This window comes from Camelus bactrianus, chromosome 35 (genome assembly GCF_048773025.1).
Source record: "Camelus bactrianus isolate YW-2024 breed Bactrian camel chromosome 35, ASM4877302v1, whole genome shotgun sequence".
Classification (NCBI taxonomy): domain Eukaryota; kingdom Metazoa; phylum Chordata; class Mammalia; order Artiodactyla; family Camelidae; genus Camelus; species Camelus bactrianus.
The window spans coordinates 14987236-15010215 of NC_133573.1; the positions used below are offsets into that span (position 1 = coordinate 14987236).

Below are 22980 nucleotides of genomic sequence, written 5' to 3' on the forward strand. Positions count from 1 at the left end.
GCATGGTCAGTGATCAAAGTGAACACAGACTCCACTCCCACTGCTCCTTCCGCTTCTGCCTCTGCAAGGCAGCAGCAAGGGAGGCAGCCATGTCCCAGGACAGGAGAGGGTCTTCACCACGTGTTCCCTAGAGATTTACAGCCCAAGGGGTTTCTTTTAAATCATCCTGCGATGAGTAGTGCATTTAATTACTGCCATTGATGTCCGTGGAGCTTTCAAGTGTATTTGAATAAGAAATTGTTTCCAGTTATGGTTTTGCAATATTGGGAGGGACTTTAAAAAAAAAAAAAAAAAGATGCCTTAAAAAATTCTAATTCTACCTAGGAGGAGGAAGAAAATCCATCCCAGACCAGAGACTCCTGACGGCTCATGGCCAGTGACCTGAGATGGGAGGGCTGCCCTGTGGCATCTTCATGCTCCCAGCCAAGGGCCTTTCCTGGGGGACACAGCGGCTTGCTCCTTAAGAACATCGTCAGTGCCCTGTCCTGCTAGTGAAGTCACCTGTGAGCCAGGCTGGAGCAGGTGCCAGAGGCCTTTGTGCCGGCCTCCGCTGGGCCTCGCCCTCCTCTATGCCCAGCTTCTCCGCTGGCCAGCGAGAGGCGTGGGTACAACCTGGTAGCCAGGCCTCTCTGACCTAGTGGGACAAAAACGGAATCATAACTTTTCTGAATTTTGGATAATCTTCAAATTTCTCAAGGTATCACTGGTGATGCTGCTGAGCCCTGGTGGCCAGGGCACAGAACGTGAAGAGGGCGAACGCCCAGCCCTGGATGGACCAGGACGCCAGCGCGCAGCCGCGCCACTCCACCACCTCCGCGAAGTAGTTGGCTGCAGTAATGTACTCAAACAAGCTGCCCCTTGGTATTTTATATCCAGTCTGCCCTGGTTTCCTGAGGTTCCTTAGAACATGATCTGAGTGGATGTTTATCAGAAGGCCAACCAACCACAAGACGAAACCTGTTAGGAATCGGAGGTCGGTGACCCAGTCGTCCGAGTACACGGCGTGCTGGCTCAGGTAGCGGCTCTGCATGTAGCCCTTGTAGGTGCAGAACACGAAGGCCAGGACAAACGAGTAGAGCGGCGTGGGCTTCCCTCCTCGGATCAGAAACGAGAAAATCAAGGTCCTTTGCGCGCAGTGGATGAGGAACATACCCAGGAGGATGCAGTCGGGCCAACGGTTAAGGCGCTCTCTGGCTAGCTCTTTTAAAAGTACTATCTAGGAAATCTTAGTTTTTTTAAGAGAGTATAGCCATTAATTTTTTTCTACACATTAGGCAACAGAAGATTTGTGAAAACAAAATGTATTGATCTCATTTATATGCCCTTGATGAAGGAACACATGCTGGTCTCAGCTCGCTTTCTGTCCACTAATATGAAATCCTTGTCCCTGCTTCCTTGCTGGTAGGTTTTTAGAAGTTCAGTGAGCAATGCAAATCTCCTGAAGGGTGGAAAATTCCCTTGTCACACTGATGCCCTTATCAGCAGCAACCAGATGGAGCTCTGAGAAGGAACATTATCAGTGTTAAATTGCTTTTTTCTCCCCCTGAGTAGAGAGGATTAAAGTATTCCTTTAGAAATGGGTGGCAAGTATACAGATTTAGGAATATTAATATTTTTAAAGTTTGCATTTATAAGTAAGTATATAAAAACAGCATTTCAAAACATTCTATGTTCAAAATGCAACCAAAACCAGTTCAAAATGTTTTGTTTTAAATAAATAGTATACTTTTCTTTCCTGAATTTACTTGCAAAGAATAAGCTTGAAACTTTCCTTTTTTAAAAAAAAAAAAATTTAAGATAAGGAATATCTCACTATTAGTGTCGTATGCGTATCTTGGATATAAACTAGTTTATACAGTTTTAGTTGTGACAAATAAAGGGGTGTTTAAGTTTATTAACACTGTTGAAGTAATTTATCACTTAGAATTTTCATTTATATTGTCAAATTGATTGGCTATTTTACTGTTACTGTTTTTGAGTAAATCTTTAGATTCTGCATCAATTTGATTTTTGAAATGTCAATTTACTAATTATTGCTATTCTGTAAGGTAATAATTGCTAAATATATTATAATTTCAGATCTATATGAATACTGTTGTTTAGCAATGTCAATAGTTACACAATGTATTTTAATAAAACTAATTTTAAATGTCCATAAAAGAGACTACTGTTAATTATATGTGTTGTTCATAGTCGCTTTGATGTTAGCAATTTTGTTTCTGAATATTGGTTTCTAGATGCAGTCTAAGCTCCAATGAGTGATAACCATTTCTCTGAAAGAAAAATTGGTATGCCCTTGTGTTTTATAAGCCAGTAACCACCTATTCAGTGGCTAAGAGTACAGATTCTTTTATCAGATTCATATGCAGGTTTATGAAATGTGTGCCAGTTTTTCTCCTTAAGGCCTAGTTTTTAGTATTTGCCAACAGCTGGGATTTTGCAACAATTACACTGTGACGCGTGCAGTTTTGCAGGTAGAAATATGAACATATAAGTAAGGGTAGATAAACTTTTCCCCTTTTTTTATTTCTAAATATCAGATAAAATATGATTATTACTAATACTGCATAAACTATACTTTTGCAAATAATAAGTTTAGCTTGATTCAGACATGTCAATAAAACAAAAAATACCATTTCAACCTAGTGACAGAGATATATTTTAATGCTTTCCTTACAGAACCAATTTGGAAGTTGAATTAATTCATCGAGGAGGGAATTTATGTTCAGGTGGTGCAAACACAGCTGGTAAAAGATCATGTTTAAGTAAGTATTAAACAGTGCTAAATTTTTAAACAATATCTAATTATGTCATTTTTGAAAGCATATAGGCAAAGTGGTCTTTTAATGTATTTTTCAAATTCTTTTTATGTTTTATATAATCAGTGTTAATAATGATTATATGCTTTAAATGGTTAATCTTATACATAGAAGAATCAGGACTAATTTTTAGCTCTTTCTATACTATGATTACTAAGTAAATAATGGCATACTAATTGATCAAATTTACATTGGTTCAGAATTAAAACAATGTATTATTCTCAACTATAAAAAATTGTTCTCAAACTCAAATTCTTTTCAGGAATTCTTATGTTGTCTGGATTTAAGAAAATCTTTTTATAAAGACATTTGTGTCACCTACAGATTCCTATTTAAATAGTTACTGTTAATCAGGAAGACATTTTTTACTGCATTTTGATGTGCATAGATGTATTAAAATTGCAAATGTTTGCTTTTATTTATGAATATGCTTTATATTTTAAAATGAACATGATTCTTCAATACTTTTTCTAAGGGTCTATTTCTGAGAAGCTCATTTGGAACTTAAAGTAGATTTTTCATGAGCATGCTTTTGATGCTATCACTGTGTATTCATTATTTAGAGAATTAATGTGAATAACAGGGGTAATATTATTTAATGTCATGTAGAGCTAATTATTGGTCCCAAATCACTGGAGTTAAAACATTACCTAATGTGATCGACATAGGAAATGAAAATGGTTTAAAACAATGTATTCTTTCGAAAAATGAATATATTTTTAAATGCTAAAATGTTAGTAATTATTTAAAATTATCAATACATATTAGTTTTTTAAATATATGTATATTATTTTACAAAGATATATATGTAATTTTTGAGTATTTCAAAGCAAAGGACTGATCAAAAACACCTTGAAATTTCTAACATAAAGTTACAAACTTCTGTGAAATTTAAACCAAGTTACTTTAAAATTCTAACTAGCTGTGTTAGATTTCAGTATTTTATTTTGGGTTATAACTTGATTCTTAGGAGCTTAAAGGTTTGGGAAGTTATTTTTTACTCAGTATTTAGCACTTAAACCTTACTTGTATCCAGTGGTTTAATGTTTTAAAGGAGAAGTTGTAGATACATAGTTTTAGCTTCTAGTCTGTATGAATTGGGAGAAACTATAATTCCACTTATGTAAATTATTGTTTCTTGTTAATTTGTTGCTTGGTATTGGCGGATAATATTCCAGAAACTGTTATATTAGAAAGTGTTTAGTAAAGGAATTTTAGTTTTATGTTACAAACTACTTTTTTCTTCCTCTGAGGAACTTAAATTTATCCAGAGTCTTGTAAATTATTAATTTATTCAGAATGCTAAAAATAGTAATAAAATTCTACAGCAACCACTTCAATTATCACCCTCAATTTTAATTTAAATTATTAAATGGGTAATTACTTACTTCCTTTCATTTATTTTTATTTTCCCCTTTAGCCAATAAAAGATTACAGTGTACCAGTATAGAAAGGGTCATGATGCAGCTTATTCTAAATAGAAGTTAATATGGTTTTTAGTTTTCTTTTTTCTTATCAATTACGTTAGTTTTTTTCCTCCAGCTTTATTGAGGTATGATTGACAAATTAAAAATTGTATGTATTTAGATTGTACAACATGATTTTTTTGTTTTTAGGTTACATATGCTTTATTATTGTTCAGTTGCTTATGCATTATTTATCCTAATTATTTATAAAAGCAGCTCTGTAAGTCATGTATGCAGAATATGTTGCATGTTGTATAAAATCCCATTATTTTGCAAGTGTATAAATTTAATGTATTTGTTATTTACTCAAGCCTAATTCAAACCTAATATAAGTTGAACACCAGAATGTAAACTGATGGTGTTTCATGGGATCTTAGATCAAATATCTCATTTTTTTCATCTCCCAGTAGAACTTTAATGGTATTACTAAACAAAAATTCTGTATTTTCTCTAGAGCCTACTCATAAGACAGTATTTTCTTTTTCCCGTTCATTACTTTCTGTTACCTTGAGGCGGGAAGCCCCATAAAAAGACCGGCGGGACCCCTAGGCAGGGCCGCTGCTCTCCTCTTAGCACCTGTCCGGTTCCCTGGCCCAGAGGCTCTATCTCACTTTTTGCCTCTAAAGCGGCTAACTTACACCTAGAATTCTATTGGTTCCCTGAGCTCACTTCTGATTGGTTATTTCCTTTGCTCCTGATTGGTTATTACTCTCACTCCTGATTGGTTATTACTCTCACTCCTGATTGGTTATTACTCTCACTTCTGATTGGTCCACTTCCCTAACTTCTGATTGGTCCATTTGTAGTACTTCATTTGCATGGAGCTCACTCCTGGTTGGTCTATTTCTACAAAGCTTGTTCCTGGTTGGTCAACTTCTGTTGTACTTTATTTGCATGTGATGTTGCAAAGCATAAAACTGGCAACCTATAAAAGGCCTGTGTAATGCCGTGCCCGCACCCGCACTGCTAACTTCTGTGTGCTTGCTCCACTATTTAAGCAAATGATAAGGGAAGTTGCATTTTTGGGATAATGTTCCATTGTAAATTCCTAATGAAACTGAAGTTTAGTCAAGAAAAGGTTTAATAATGTATGAAATGATTTGAGTAATACCTGGACACACACCCACGCGCACACCTCAAGGCTGGGGCGGGGGTGGGAAAGAAGGTGGTTCTGTCTACAACAGTGAAAGCAGAAATTATAACTGGCCAAGTTTATACTGAGAAATCAAATTGTCATGGAATAATGCCATTTAGCACTTTCATATTCAAATAAATTTTTGAAGTATTGGGGTAAAAAGACCAATATCCAATTAGAGTAAAAGTTCATTCCTGTATGCCTGGGAAGTTTTCCACAGTAAAAAAAGAGCAAAATTAATTCACATAGCGGCATATTATGGTACTTTAATAATACCTTTGCAGTTTTAAAACTTATAAAGTACTTTCACATAAATTAGCCTTTAGAATGACCATGTGAAATAGGTTTTATCTCTCTTTCATAGAAAAGGAAACTAAAGGTCAGAGCAATTGCCTTGTCAAGTCATACAGTTAGAGAATGTCAGAGCTTGCAATTGAGCCTAGCTCTTTTGACTCAAAATTCTGTTATGTAAGACAAAACTCTTGCCCTTAAGTGTCTCAAAGGGTGCAGAATCTCTAAAAACTTTCACCTATGGGTTTAGTCAAGGATATCCTACTGCACAGTACTGCTTTGGGATCTTTTCAGGCTCTGCTGAGCTAACCTTTGTGCTATCTTGTCTGTTTTCTTTTGCCAGTCTTTCACCATGAATCCTATTTTTGTTTGGGCCACTCCTTCAGACATTTCTTCAAGTCCTGATTCCTTCTTCCTTGGATACTAGTTGGTTCTCCTTTATTTTTCACCAGTTTGCTGGCTAGTTCCCCGTTGTTCCTGATGTGAGCCATCTGCGTCAGCTCCCACATACTACTTTGCTCCTGATTCTTGGGTCAGAACCTTGGACCTCCTTTTATCTACTAGAAGGTTAGGTGTTAAGGACCTTATATTTAGCAGATAAGAATGGTTCTAGATAATTTATTGTAAGAAAGTGTTAAGTTCTAAAGTTGGGTATGGGTAAAGTTCTAGAAAATTTGGAGGTTTGGGACCATATCTAGCTTGTAAAATCAGTGAAGCTTTTGGAGGACATGGTGTTTGAACAAGAGTTCCGTAGATAAGTAAATTTGGAGTTTCTGCTACAAATTGGGATATACGCTGATAAATACCACCAACTTGCTTAGCAACAGATACAGGACAAAGCAGATGCAAAAACTGAAGGTATAACTTTTTATTAAGAATAATATTTTATTAAAGTTACTCAGTTAATTTCTTCATTCAAGTGATTTGAAAGTAGACCTGGAATCACACAGATTCCAGTGAAGTGTACAATCTTTCAACACTTTTTGCCATGATATTCTTAGCTTGTTTCTCAAGAAATTGTAGAAATTAGTGACTGGGGTGGCGGTGGTAGGAAGAGGTGTCATTGATAAATTATTAATATTAGAGGATAATTTTTAACTATTATCTTTAGGTAGATTAATATCTTTCCATATCTTTGGGTTTAAAACTTTCTTCTTATTACTGTAGTTTAACTCAGAAGCCATAGTTCATATCAAAAATGGATTTCATGATTTTTTAGAGAGATTAAAAGTTAAATTTGAGAAAGTTTAACGCAAATCCTTGTTTTGACATTTTCATTTGGGGAGGTTTAATTTAATTTTAGTATACAATGTTTTTAAAAAATGATGCATACAGTGGAGAACTGCTCTTGTATTTATTGTTCATAGAAGGCAATCCCGCTTAGATGTGTGCATGCAACTTAAAATAGTTTTGGTTGCTCAAAGAATGAATTTTTGGCAAATCAGAGTTAGAGAAAATTATTTTGATGTTAATTTCACCCTGCAGTAAGACTCCATAAAGATATTGTTGAATAATATCACAAAATTGTTATTAAGGAGTCTGACATTATTTAACAGTGGTAAAATTCTGATAGCTAAGGCTTACTAAGGACTTTCTCAGATTGAAAAACTATGAATTCTACAAATAGGTTGAATCATGACTTTTGTTCTATTCTTTTTGTTACCCCATAACAAGAGGAAAATTTGGCCACCAAATTATTATAATGGTCAAAGTACATAAATTAATATAAAAATATAGAAACTGCCTTCAGACTCCATTCTTCATGAGTAGGCAGATAGTTTAATGGCAAGTATATTCAATCTTCTTATGGATTCTGTTTCTCACAGTATCCAACCAGAGGATTTTTGTAAGAACTCAGTTTTACAATGTGTGTTCAAGTCTTCATAGACTGTAAATCTCAGCATTACTGTCTACGCTACTTCAGTACTACCATTATCAAATTGAGGTTGGGAGTGGGTAAGGAGACCAGAGCAAGATAAAAGTTAATTTTCAGCCTAGTCTTTTTTTTTTTAAGCACTTAACATTCTTTTGACTTGTTAAAAGGTGAGGTTAGAAGGACAGAATAGAATTCATTCCCAAAGACTGATACAACTTATTTATTACTCATTGGGAACAAAATGCATTGTTAATTTGGAGCGGGCTGTGTCAGAGGTGTGGGTTAAAATTTTGAGCTAAGAGGAGTTAATTCAACTATTCTTCCAGGTCTTTCTGCAGGTCCTATGCTTTTTGGTCCAGGTAGCTAGGCCTTCCTGTGTTAATGATTTGGTTATTCCAGGAGCTAAGTATCACAGACAGTAATTTCCACTGTCAGGGCATAGGAGTCCTGAGATCTTTCCTGGCTTAGAAAAGGGCAGCTCCTTTCTTCTGCAGTGTGATTAGAACCTTCCCCCTCACCCCTTAGCTTGAAATGAGGTGCTCAAATGAGAATTGGATTCATGGAGTATGTCCTCTTTGGTAAAGAGGAGATTAGGAGTCCTAAGAACTGACCTTTTCTTTACCCTTCCTAAGACTACCAGTAGGTGAACGCAGCATTGTGCCCTTCTCCGCCCATATTGTCCTATGCTATGTTGTAATGTTGAAGGGGGAGGCTGCTTGTTGCTTAAACCTTAAAAGTAGGAGGAGAACAATTCTATGAAACTAGTACTATGATACTTGAGGTAACCGGAGAACAATGGCATAATGTGCTTCGGAGTGGAGGCATAGAAACTCCAGGAGGCAGGAGAGGAACCCAGCATGAAAAGTAGGAGAGGACGAAAGACAGCCTTTTCCTTCGGCGTTTTTGTATTTTCACATGGAGGAATAAAAACTAAGTAAGCAAAGTTCATCTCCCTTACCCTGGACTTATATGTCCCTTTATTGACTAGAAGCAACATAGAATACAGTGCTGAAAGGAATTCTGGATTGATTGGAGTTAGAAGATCTGGATTCTAGTCCTATTTGTTATAGGAAAGTCACCTAACTTTTTACCTTATTGTGAAAATGGGGATTATGATACCTGTGCTGACATAGTCATATGTTATGGTTATGACAGATAACCATAACCATATGTCATGATTAATGTAAGGGTCAAATGGTATTAGACACATGAGCTAAAGTATTTTATATATGTGTGTGTATGTATAATTTCATTATTATTACTTTTTTCTTAATCCTTCAAAATTTCTACCATGACTGCTATTTTACTTTGTTCCCTGCCTGCCTTGCCTGGAGTGGTGAGGAATGGGATGAGGAAAGATGAGTCAGCTCCTATTGCCCATGACATGAATTTCTTGTTTCTTGGGAACCAGAGCTACAGATCTTCCCTTCTTCTTAGTGTTGTGTCCAGACCTCACTTGGGAGCTCCCTCCCATCTTTTCACCGCTAATCTCTCAGGAGAGTGTTGAGGACTAGGGAAGTTGACTCTACCTTAAGAAGTGTATATCCACACCTATTACATTCACCCAAAGATAAATGAGTCAGAACCAATTCCACACTTTGATTATTCACTTAACGGAGAAATTGAGATTTTTTTTCCTTATGGTAATTCAGAGAGTCATTTGGCCAGTTGAAATTTTTTTCATTGACAAATATTTAACCTAGGTAGTAATAGCTACACTGATAGGACTAAAATCTTGAATGATTTGGAAATGTGGACCTGGATAAGTTTATCTTAGGTAAATTATAACAATACAATTTTAGATAGAACCAATTTATAAAAATCTTTAGGATAACTCTTCCTTTTAATGTATATTTTAATCTTAATGACCAGTATGCATTATACTGAGAAAAAGTCTGCCAGTTTAGATTCCTTATGTGTTTAGAAATAACTGACAGAGACACAGAATTTCCAAGCTGGTTGTGAGCTCAGTACATATCTGTTTCAAAAGCATTTTTCAAAGATTTTAATATATAACAACTTTGAGTTCAGTTTCCTTTGGGTACTCCTCTAGTCATAAAAATTGGCATAATGGTATTTCATGTGTGGATGGTATTCATAGTCATACATGTAAAGCTCTTAATTTTAGAAAAAAGTTGGAATTATGTTTTTATTTTATAGATTTTTTTTTGTAAAATACTCTTAGTTTAATATTGATAAAGACTGAAGGGATGTTGTATCTTACCTTTTTGTTCCATCTGAGAGTCTTCGTGATTAAGTCTGATTTTTTTCAAGGACAAACCAATCTTTCAGTGGTGTTTCCTGCTTTACTAATGATATGTTTCTCTTGTGATTAAGTACATTATAATACCTTAGACTTGTCACAGTTACAAAAAATTTGATTAGGTTTTGCAGGAAATAGTTCACTGTGCCAGGTGAATAGTCACGGCAACCAGAATGAGGAAGAAGATGGGGAGGACAAGTAGGTCAAGCACTGCTTTAGTAATCAGAGTTGAGAGGTCAGTCTCTTGGGGCAATGAAATTAGGGCTGATTAATTTGCCTATTTCTTGGTTACTAAGCTAGTGTGTCGTTACAACAGAAAAGGAAGAGTATAAATCCATCGTGAATTTATATGATTTAAAAAAAATAGGATTGGTGACATGTTCATACAATATTCAGCATACCTGAAAATCCTGTTAAGTGTCAAGTACTGTGCTAGCCCGGGAGGTACAAAGAGGAAAAGAAACCACTGTCTTTTTCAGGGAGATACCACCATCTACTATGAGAAGAAAACACATGAGAAATAATTACAGGGCTGTATAAGGAGTGCTAAAATAGCAGGGGTAGAGAATGCATAAAGCAAAGGATGATCACATCTGTCTAAGGTACGGTATTAGAGGAAACTTTACAGAGGAACACTTGAACTAGCTCTTGAAAAATGAATCAGGTTTGCATAGAGAACAAGAAGATGCTATTCTAGGCTGAGAGAACAGCTTGCACAGAGTGAGAAAACACGGCACACTGGGGAATACTTGGTAAAGGAAGGGAGGAAAGAAAGTTAAGTAATAAACAAGAGAAAGAGGACTATCTATGCCTGTTTAAGTGATTCACCAACCAATTATGAGATAATATGAATAGGTTTATTGTTTACAGGGATAAAAGACATAAAGCTGAATGAGCACTCTGTTGAGTAATCCAGTTGAAAAATGATGTGGCCATGAAGTGGAGTCGAAGAGGATGCAGAGAACCAGTAGGAGGCAGAACCAGTAGGATTGGTAATCAGTTGGCTGTGGAGGGCAAGGACTTGGAAGATGACTCCCAAGTTTTCATAAAGATGAGTAGGATGGCAAATGGCTCGCTGCCTGTGTCTTGAATTAATGCTAAAATGAGATAGAAGTCCCAGAAAATACCTTTTTGAAGAACTGAAATTCCAGTAAAGCTAAGGTTCCTTTGGATTATGACCTTCAAGTCCTGTCTCTCCTCTTACCATTCTCTCTAAGCCATCAGGGAATTCTGCAGTCATAAACCTTCTTGAAGTAAATCTGTTTGGACCACACTTCTGCTAGGATCCTGGAGTGTAAGAGGGTGGTCTTAAAGATTTCCCTGGCAGAGGCATCCCTGTTTTGTGGGCAGAGTCAGAAAACACTCGAATCAGGGAGATTAGGGAGCCTTCTCCAACCAGGACTTGTCTACACAGAGTCATATCCCTGCCTGTGGGAGTGCCTTCCATCTGTTTATTCTGCAAGGAAAGAATAATCATAGTGGCAGAAGACTGACTTCTGGTGTCAGCTTGTGCTGAACACAGGAGAAGGGAGATAGATGTCAGGGCTAAGGAAGGAGACAACTGGCCCATGGAAAACAGATTTTTTTCTAAGGGAGAAGCCTAGGAGTAAGGGATTGATACCATGGAAGTGAAGCGTGCTTTGCTCTTGGACCTCAGAAATACTCATCCCAGTCTGCTTTGCGTCAGTTATTATGTACTTAGGGCTTGACTTGTAGGTTGTGAATTTCTAGAGGTCAGGAACCTGTATTTTTTCATCTTTCATTTACTAGGAATTTTAATAAATATCTGTTGAATTAATATATTCTTTCCTCAGCGAATCTATAATACGAATGGACAAGGGATTCATTTCAAAGATGAAGCAGAGAACAGAATCTGGTAAATGACCAATTGTGTGACTCAGACTCATATTTAAGTATATGTCTTCAGAATTGATACATGCATTATTAAGATTTACATTTGGCTGGAAAGAAACAGAAATCTGTCAGTATATTAGTTTTCTAAGGCTGCCATAATAAAGTACCACAAACTGGAGTGGTACTCAGATAACACAGAAATGTCCTGTCTTACAGTTCCAGAGGTTGGGAGTCTGAAATCAAGGTGTCAGCAAGGTTGGTTCCTTCTGTGGGCTCTGAGGAAGAAACTGTTCCATGCCTCTCCCCTAGCTTCTGGTGGTTTGCTGACAGTCTTTGGCGTTCTTTGGCTTAGAAAAATCACTTCACCTCTGCCTTTGTCTTCACATGGTTCTCTCAGGTGCATCTTTCTCCAAATTTCCCTGTTTTCCAAGGATGCCAGTCATATTGGATTAGGCGCCCACCCTAATCCAGTATGACTTCATCTTTACTTAAGTAATTACATTTGCAATGGCCTTTTTCCAAATAAGGTCACATTCTGAGGTACTGGGGCTTAGGACTTCAATATATGAATTTGGGGATGAGCTCAGTTTAACCTTTAACAGATGGGAAAATGGTAGATTTTGTTCTATTTTGCCAATTTGGTACCTTTAGATTTTCATTTAGTCTCCCCTGCTTAATTCACTTAACGGTTGGGATCCACTGTAAATTATGAATAATAAAATGACTGGTTATAAATGACAAGGATTCCACTTATCATACTACTGTTTACCTAACAGGATTTATACACAGGTTTTAAGATTAATAAGGCCTTCTGATAAGAGCAGCTACCATTTAATGAATGCTCATTGTCTAATGATTTCCATGGGTTATCCCATTTAACTCTCATGTCTACCCCATTAGATTGATATTCTTATTTATCTACATTTAATCAATGAAGAATCCAATATGCAGTTGTAAAGTAGCTAGCCTGAGGGCATACAGTAGTAGAGTTGGCATTCAAATCCAGGCTGACTAACTCTAGGGCCTCACCACTGGGTCTATACTGTCTCCTTAGTCTTATTATAGCCAGGAAAGGCAGGAATTATTCCCATTTCATGGATGAGGAAAATAAAATTTAAAGTAACTAGAAACTTGCCTGGGTCACCAAACCAACAAATGTATAGTATTCGTAAGTGTGTAGTATTTGGAATTTGAGCTTTGATGTTAACCTCCCTAGAGAAATCCTTCCTATGTTTGATTTCAAGCTCCACTTGTGTTTTGTCCCCATTTTTTTAATTGAAGTATAGCCAGTTACAACTGGACAGCGGTATGTAAATCAATGAAGTTAGAACACTCCTTCACACCATACACAAAAATAAACTCAAAATGGCTTAAAGACTTAGAAAAGACACAATAAATCTCCTAGAAGAAAACATAGGCAAAACATTCTCTGACATAAATCTTAGCAATGTCCTCCTAGAGCAGTCTACCCAGGTAATAGAAATACAAGCAAAAACTAGCAAATGGGACCTAATTAAACTTACAAGCTTTGCACAACAAAGGAAACCACAAGCAAAACAAAATGACAACCTGTGGAATGGGAGAAAATATTTGCAAATGATACAACTGACCAAAGGTTTAATTTCCAGAATATATAAACAGCTCCTACTACTTAATAACAAAAAAAACCAAACAACCCAATCTAAAAATGGGCAGAAGACCTAAACAAGCAATTCTCCAATTAAGACATACAAATGGCACATGAAAAAATGCCAGTATCACTAATTATCAGAGAAATGCAAATCAAAACTACAATGAGGTATCACCTCACACCAATCAGAATGACCATCATTCAAAAGTCCACGAACGATAAATGCTGGAGAGGCTGTGGAGAAAAAGGAATCTTCCTACACTATTGATGGTAATATAGTTTGGTGCAGCCATTATGGAAAACAGTATGGAGATTCCTCAAAAAACTAAAAATAGACCTTCCACATGATCCAGCCCCCCACTCCTTGGCATATATCTGGAGGGAACACTAATTCAAAAAGATACATGCACCCCAACATTCAGAGCAGCACTATATACAGTAGCCAAGACATGGAAGCATCCTCAAACATTGTTGCATTGACTTTACATAAAAACCATCACGCTGTTGGTGACTCAGGATAAGCCTGTCTCCTTAGACACCAGTGAGCTTCTTGAGGTTTGTAGGTTCTTGTCTGCATCCCTAGAATCTTGCCTAGTCTCTTGCATATGATAGATATTTAATAGATATTTAATAAATATTTGTTAACTAAATGCATGTAACTAAAGGCAAAAGGGCCAAATAAAGGGGGTACCAGTTGAAAACACAAGAAATACGGGTTAATGAATAGCTGAGGTGACAGAAGATGGCATTTGGGGTAATGATTAAAATGTTATCATAGGAAATTAGTATGACTATCTTAGAAAAATAAGCTAAAAATAAGGAAAAGATATGGAATGATGAAGTGATGAGAGGAAGCTCATGTCTAAATTCCTTGATTTCCTTGGTTAGTTAGGAGGATCATCAACTACGAGTGTTTGGGTGTAAGGAACTGTAGGGGTTGGAGTGAGGTTTATGAATGGGTAGAGGAAAAGATTTGATTATTGTAATGGATTAGAGACATGATTTTAGGTAGTACACAGCAAACATTCATGTTAACGTGTGGGTTCATCACCAGTCGTGGGTTCTGGCCAGCAGAAGTCCCACTGAAACAGAATGAATTACTCAAGACTCTGTGGAAAAAGTCAAGAGAGCGAGAGGGAGTCGGGAGCCAACTCCCCTAACCTCTTAATTGCTCCCACATTTATTGTCTACAAAGGAGAAATCATTGACCACTGTGAGATGGAATGCAGGAATTTAGGGAAAGACAGGGTGGGATTTAGATTGTAGAGTCCGGCTCAAGGTCCGAAGGCCCTCTAGGTTTTAGCAAGTCATATTTGTGTTGACTTCAGTGAGCCTTACAGCTTATCAGGGCAAGTAGCTGCTGTAACATTTTTCTTGGACTCAGGTGGCTGTGCCTGTCTTAGATTGCCCCCCTCTGGGGGTCTTACCCATCATTGGCTAACTCACCTCTGAGTCTGCAGCTTTTTATAACTTGTTTATCATTCTAGCCCAAGACTCATTTCTTTGGGGGCCTACAGTTTACCTTTAAGGAAGTCATGGGAGAGGGGAATAATATACATTCTTATAGATGTGTTAAAGCAGACACCAGCCCAGAAGCAGCTGGGGTCTGTTACAAGTTGTTAACCCAATTGTGGGCTCCTACATTAACATACATTTAAAAACAACCTAATTAGTACGTCATTCAGCTATAACATTTTGAAGGGAGCTTGGCTTTGATGTTGGTTAGGGGTTAATTCTGAAATAGTCATGCTCCCCTGAGTAAACCAGGTGGATTTTTATGTTTATTCAAATATACTTTGGGCAGCCTTTGACTTTGTAAAAACAATTTTTTTTTTTTTTACCTTTTCTAAGGAATTATCCTGATTACAATCTGTTGATAAAATAAGACCTTTTGCTTTGGGAGCAACTGCGAGCAGACAGGTTCTGGATGACACGGCTTTGGCTGAGACCAGCTGTGCAGGAACCCTTAGGTCCTCTGGGTTCCTCAGGCTGCTTGCTTCCTTTCCTGGTGGTTGCAGTAGCTCTCGCTCTGCCCTACCCTAACACCCAGATGCTTTCTCTCCAGCTTACATCTATTCCTTGTTCCTTCACAAAGCCCTACTTTATCCTCTCCCAGTTTATTGCCACCTAGTAGCTGTGTGACCTTGACCAAGCTACTTTATTCTTACCCGCAATCTGTTTTTTTCAACTTTATTAAGGTATAATTTACACACAGCAAGCTACACTAATTTAAAGTGTACAATTTGATGAATTTTAATATTCCAAGCTATTTTAACCTTAACTTAAAAAACCTTAGTAACAAAACTCCCTTTGGGCTCAAGATGACTACATTATCTTCTTTGAGAGAAAGAATCATAAGGAAAATTATTTGTGTCTCTCACAGTACTTAAGTTTTGAAGAAAGTAGGTGGAATTCCTTTCCACTTAAGAAATGGGATTCAGAAGCTACACAACTGTAAGTGGCAGATCTGAGATTCAAACCCAGATCTGTTTTCTCCCAAAGCTAATATACTTTTTTTATTTACTCACAGATGTTTACTTTGGTCAGGAGGTTATTGCAAGAATTCATGGGTAGTAATTGAGGACTTTATCCTTTGTAATTTTTGGTTGACTGTCCTCAGTCAAAAAGTTTGAGATTTGTTTTTGTCTTTGAGGATGAAGAGGCAGAAACTCAGTGTCAGGGCTTGTCCCTGAAGAAAGCTGTTTAGTGAAGTGTAAACAATTGCAGTGTCCAGTAGACACCAGTCACAAAACCGTATTTGCATCATAGTAATCATTCTGCTAGCCTCAGACAGATCAGGGAGGTAAAAGCAAATTGTTACAGCGAAGAAAACCAAGATGAGAGGGAGGATGGGGGCTGTAATGGCATGCTGTCTTTTCATGTGCTTGCCAGGAGAAGTTGTAATTACAGAGAAAGGACCAGGAAGTGTGAGCCCAGCTTTTAAAGGCAAAGGAGGGCACTTTGGAGCCTGAATGCCTAAGAGATTTTATTGTTGCTGTTAACTGCCTTTTTGTTTTTTTTGTTATTTATTTATTTATTTATTTATTTATTTATTTATTTATTTATTTATGCGTGTATGAATGTATATATGTATGTATTTTTTAATTTTTAAAGTACTACCAACATATAAAGAATTTTGCTTGGCCGATCACCAAGACTTTCTGGTGGGGAAATCTGGGTTGTCTTTGTCATGGTGTGCAGGAGGAGAGTTCTTGGAGGGCAGTTTAGAGAGACTTCAGCCACTCTCTACCTGGATTGTTTTGGGCAAGTAACCAGTTTTTCCAAGCCTTCTTTCCTTCATCTGTAGAATGAAGGGGATGATAGTAACCTTCAAGGTTCCCTTTTAGCTGTAACTTAGGGTTGCCAGTGGTACTAAGATGCCTACAGGATAGCCAGTTCAATTTGGATTTCAGATGAACAGTAAATAATGTTTATAAGCATATCCCATGCAATAGTCATTTTTTTTAGTATAAGTACATCCCAAGTATTGCCCAAGACATACTTATTCTAAAAAAAATCATTGTCTATCTGAAACTCAAATTTAACTGGACATCTTACATTTTTATTTGCTAAATCTGAGCACCCTAATATTACTTAGAGTTGTTTAAAAGATCATCACAGTGTTTAGAAGTAATAATAATAGCAAATTGTACATTTTCATGGCCAAATGTTCTAGTGTACATCCACATTATTTTTGAGAAAAGAAATTGTAGGGACAGTATTCTAAAAAAAAGGGTGAGGAATGTCACTGAGAAAGGTATTGCTAGAAAGTGATAATCATATTATCGGTCCACAGTATAAAATTATAGTGATTCATTTCCCCATTCATTCAGTAAATATTTACTGAGTGCCAGCTATGAACAAAGAATTGTGATAAGCATTTTCTGTGTAGGATCACCTCTTCACATCAATTCTCCAAGGTAGTTATTTTTTTCCATTGCGTAGATGAGAAAACTGAGGATCAAAGAATACTTGCCAGCTATTACTGAAGGAAAAAGGTCAAGATTTACATGACTCCTGTTTTATTTTCTTGCCTCTTTCCTTCACAATAAAGTACATTTTGAATAAAATTGGTGAGACGGTGGTATGCTGGATACAACCTAATGATCAACCTGGAATCAGACTGCTTATATTTCCATTCATTTGAATGGAACACAAAAAAGGGAACTGGGGGAGTTACTTTCCCAAGAATGTAAGTTCTAGCAGAACAAGAGGACTCTCTGGTTCCAGGAAAGTCTCATCACCTTTCCTCCAACTCCTCATCAGCAAAATAGGAGTTTAATGCCACATTCTTAAAGTTTCTTTTAATTCCTAGTGAATTCTTCCTCCATTTTCAAGAAGTCATGTAAGAATTATTTATTAAATATTCCCTCCTGTGGCAGGCAGTGTGCTTGGGTCCAGGGATCAAACAATGAAGATATACCCATCCTTCACCAGCTCTAATTTACAATTTCCTCATCGGTGATTTAAGAGCCCTTCTAGCTTTGGGAGATGATCAGGAAGTTCACGTTGTTAGAATAGATTGCCCTTTCCTTTTTGCACCTAAAAATACATTATTTAAAAACTTTTCCTTTTGAAATGGAAGAGTTTGGGAGATCCCAGTTGCTCATGATGAGAGTTTGTGTGACAGTTATTCTGTATCACCAAGAGGTTTATTTCTTAGTTGAAAGTATGGTTTTCCAAATTCTATAATGGTTTGGACTTTTTACAGTTTTAAATTACTTATGTTCCTAGACAAGTTGTACTTAATTCAGTATTCCCCATCCTTTTTAACATGAGTATAGAAAATGATTATCTTTGTACACACACTGGGTTGAGGGTTTCAATTTCTCTCACCCTGCATGTCAAGTGTTCGCTACCCAGTTACGTGACAAGGCAAAGGGCTGGGAAGCTCCTATGTATTTAATGTATATTATAGTGAACAATTGGTTACAGAAAGGAACCACAGAACTCTGTTGTTGGAATCCTGTGTCAGTGAAAATGACAACAGGAAGTATTCTGCTTATTCACAACCAGAAGGTGTTCCTTTCAATCTATAAAGTCATTCATCTGATAAAGATTCTCATATGGAACATCAAGCTGTCACTTGTACTTTCAAAAACCAGTATTAAAAGGGGAAAATCATAGTGATTTCTTCTTTGTTGTCCATTTTATTGGCATGTTCCTAGTAGTTTCTTTATGATCCTTGGTATTTCTACAGTGTCAGTTATAAGTTCTCCTTTTCATTTGTGATTTTACTTGAACACTCTTTTTGTTTGATGAGTACAACTATAGGTTTATTAATTTTGTTTGTCTTTTCAAAGGACCAGCTTAGTTCCATTGATCTTCTGTGTTGTTTTTATTTTTAGTCTCTATTTTATTTATTTCTGCTCTGATCTTTGTGATTTCTTTCCTTTGCTAACTTTCTTCTTTGTTATTCTTTTTCTAGTTCCTTGAGGTGTAAGATGAAGTTGTTTATTTGAGATTTTTTTTGTTTCCTGAAGTAGGCTTGTATCACTATCAACTTCCCTCTTAGAACTGCTTTTGATGCATCCCATAGGTTTGGAAAGCTGTATTTGGAAAACTTTTTTTGATAATTATATATTCATTTAAACCCTGTAACTAACACTTGAAGATAGTGATTTCATAAAAATTATTGTTTGGGAAGGTACTAAATATAAAAATAGGTCAAATAAAAATTATAATTAAAAGTTGTACAGGTGGAACATGAATATGACAGAAATCATGGCAGCCATACATGAATCTTTGAAGACCAGGAAACATTGTTTTTATAGAAAATAGTTATTTTTTAATAGCAAAGTTCAGTTAAGTGAGCTACCATTTTGGGGGAGAGAGAGTCTACAATGTTGTCTTCAAACTATAGCCTGTTGACAACTCTATTCTTCTTGAATGGCACAGCTGAACTTCAGAGTATAAGGTCACCCACAGGCAGGATTGCCCGTGGGGTGGGTAGACTACTCCTATCCTTCTTTTCCTTAGCATCAATAATCAAGGATTGGAATCAAAATTATTCTTCTTTAACAAACTAACCTTGGGTGTGGTAATTTCAATATCTGATGACCACCTCCCTCTCTACCAGATGGGGAAGCAGCCTTCACAGCTCTGGGAGTACATGTTTGAGTTTGGGTCACCAATAAACATTTGTGAGATGATCACTTTCCCAAAATGTATGAAGGGTAACTGTGTACACTTCTTCCCTTCTGTGTGTGTGCAGGATTCTTTCAACATGAGGGCCTTCCTGCAGGCAGTGGCATTCTGGGGAAAGAAGACCCCTTCCCACAGCATCACTGCCATCATGATCACCAGTGACCAGCAGATGATTGTGACTGGAAGTCAAGAGGGTCAGCTCTGTCTCTGGAATCTCTCATCTGAACCAAAGTTAGTGAAAATGATTAATATTGAAGCAGATAGCACTCACAAAATACACACAGCTTGCTTCTTCCACCTGCAGGGACAGTGGAAGTCTTGCATGATAGTTCACAATGTGCTTAAGGAAGTAATAAATTGGTGTTAGTTCTGAATTTGGAAAAATGAAGTGTTTTATGGTGAATCAAGATCATATTTGACATTTATGTTATGAATATTGCTAATCTTACCTACCAGCTAAGTGTTATCATCCTTTAAGCTGAGTTTCACTATTTCATATCCTGAATTATATAAGTAACAGAAGTATAGGCATGTAAGTATAATTCTAAAAATTATAGCTCATTAATCTAAACAAAGGACACCCTTGAAAGCCACTATTAACTAAATGAGTAATATCTTAATTATCTGGGTGTTTCTGTCAGTTTGGCTTTCTCGCTATCCTTTTAAACTCAGCTTGCCTATGATTTTTATAGGTCACATCAAAAGGCTCTAAATCCAGTTTACTATTGTCATCCTCCTGTTTTCAGAACCTGACTTCACCTGGGATTTGGTCCATTAATTAGCAATTAATTGTCCTTGTCCCAACTCATAAACATTTAACATATTGGAATAGATACTTGCTTAGCTCTAGTAGCCTCTAGACCTAATTTGAGCACTTAAACTAATGACATGCTTAAAGTATACTGCCTTCATTAAGAAACCTTTTAAAGATCAAAGACTATTTTTAGCCTTTAAAGTTTGTCACTTTAAAATCTAAATTAACAATTAATTGTAATTCTATCTTATAGTGTAATTAATTAACATCTCCCATCACTGAACAGTGTAGGCCTACCACGAGCTGCAAGCAGACCAGCTCAGCTCAGTGTTTATGTACATTTCTGAAAGAAGGACTGGGTATTGTTGAAACAGTTGAACTTTGAAACTGGTCCTTGCATTTACTTTCCCTTATAGTTTAGACTCAGACTCCTAAATGGTTTAAAATATCTTGCTACTTTTTTGAATGTCAAACTGTAGTGTTTTTTGTATGGAGTAGTTGCCTTGTAATATATAGGTTGCTGTAAGCTTAAGAAATTTGGAATCCTGGCATCTGTATCTTTTTATGTTTGTATCATCTTTTTGTATGTTCCTGATATTTATTCAAAATTTATCCAACATGTTTTTACTGAGTTCATATTGAAAGTTAGGCAGTATCCTAGGTACCTGCATTCAAAGATGAATGAAAAGACCAGGTGCTGGCTGCCCAAGAGGTTACAGTGCAGTAGAGGAAGGACGCAGGCTACATGTGCAGGTAGGTTCTAATACAGAGTTCTCTTTATAAGGATCAGTCTGTGCTTCATCTTCAGTGGGAATAGTTGTTTCATGCTTTTCTTAGGAGCAAGTGCTTGGGGCTAGAGCAGTAGAAAGGGAGATGCTACTGTTGTCTAATGGGTAGGGGCCAGGTATACTGTAAACATTTGGGAGTGCATGCGACAGCCCCTCAAAACAAAAAAACTACCCATCCAAAATGCTAATAGGTGCCAATATTGAGAAATCCTCTATTAGAGACATGGGGTGGGGATGGAACTCAGATCAGCAGGGGTGGAAGAAGAAAGGAGAATCATTGAGGAGACTGAATCAGCTTTATATTTTGGTAACTCACTACGAGGACATCGTGAAAAAGTAACATGAATAAGATATTGATTAGTATGAATGTGGGATTTTCCACATGAGCATTTTCCCTAAGATTTTCTATGGCTAATCATAGAACCAGAAACAATGAACATCTCTTATTTTTTGAATCTTGCCCTTACATGACAATGGGTCAATGGTTAGTAGGGAAAATTCTAGGCTTTTCAAAATTCAGGGCACTTTTAAGTTCTCAAGAAATCCTCTTGCTATATGTAAGAAAGTCAAGTGAGTGGTCCATCACTGATATTTTAGTGCTTAGTAGTTTAATTTCATTTGTTTTTAAAATGAATATATAAAGGAATAATTCAGTCAGGGGAAGAAGAAGGGAGACCTTGAAGATGTGGGCTTGTGAGAGAGGTTACAACTATGTGGGTGACTGAGTAGCTGTCGGGCATCTTGAGGCTGTGGGCATATCACAGGGGAAGAGAGCAGGAGAAGGACACTGGAAGGAGGTGGGATGTATAGTGAACTGAGCTGTTTACGTCCTCTTTGCACTAAATTTGGAAAGCCTCTTCTCCTCTCCAAAATGGTGTAGGTAAGAGAATTTATCAGGTTCTGTGGTTTTAAACACTCACTCGCCACTAAATGAAGTAGAAAAAACAAACATAAGTACACTCATTTATGCAGTCATTAGATAAACTAGACAGATGCTTTTGTTCTAGGCACAGATTCCTCCTTCAGGTTTCTCAAAGTCTGGTGTGGGGGACAGACGTGTCATTAGGAAGTTGTAAAGCAGTGGGATGCAGTCTGAATTTGACTACTCTGTTTCTCATATGCATAGAATCATACGGCATTTATCCTTTTGCCCCTGGCTTATTTCACCTAACACAGTGTTCTCAAGTTTCGTATGTATTGTAGGATATGCCAGAATGTCCTTCCTTTTAAGGCTCAGTAATACTCCATTGTATGTGTATAACACATTTGGTTTATCCATTCGTCCATGGACACTTGGGTTGATTCTGGCTTTTGACTATTGTGATTGGTGCTGCCATGAACGTGGGTGTACAGATCTATGTCTGAGTCCCAGCTTTCACTTCTTTGGGCTGTACCCAGAAGTAGAATCATGGGGCTATATGGTAGTTCTACTTTAAATTTTTGAGAAACTGTCAAACTGTTTTCTAAGGCAGCTGCACCATTTTATATTCTCGCTAGCAGTGCCCAGAGGTTCCAATTTTTCAACATCTTTACCAACACTTGTTATTTTATATTGCTGTTGTTTTTATAGCCATCCTAATCAGGGTGAAGTGTGCTTTTGAAAGGAAAAGTTCCTGAGGGTGATGCTTGACCTGAGTTCTAAAGGATACACCAAACTTGACCAGGAAAGGAAGGTGGGAGGAGATTCCAGGCAGAGTAAGTGTGTGTGTGTAAGGCAAGGAACTGGTGACAGTATCTGAGCAGACTTGGAACATAAAGGGTAAGTTAGAGGTGACAGGCACATCTGGAGAGGACAGAGTAGACTCAGCATGGAATCTGACATGCTGAGGGATTTGCATTTTTTTTTTTAACTAGCAAGAACAGCACATGCTAATTAAAAGCAGTGACAATATTAAGGGGTTTTGAGGATGTTTTATATGAGATGATATATCAAATATCACTTGATATTAAGGATATA

The 22980-nt window shown here is 37.0% G+C and overlaps 1 pseudogene; it reads right to left on the reverse strand.

Moving 5' to 3' along the window:
- Positions 1-634: 634 nt before the first annotated feature.
- LOC105065275 (3-oxo-5-alpha-steroid 4-dehydrogenase 1-like) lies at positions 635-6202 on the reverse strand (annotated as a pseudogene).
- Between the last annotated feature and the right edge of the window lie 16778 nt (positions 6203-22980).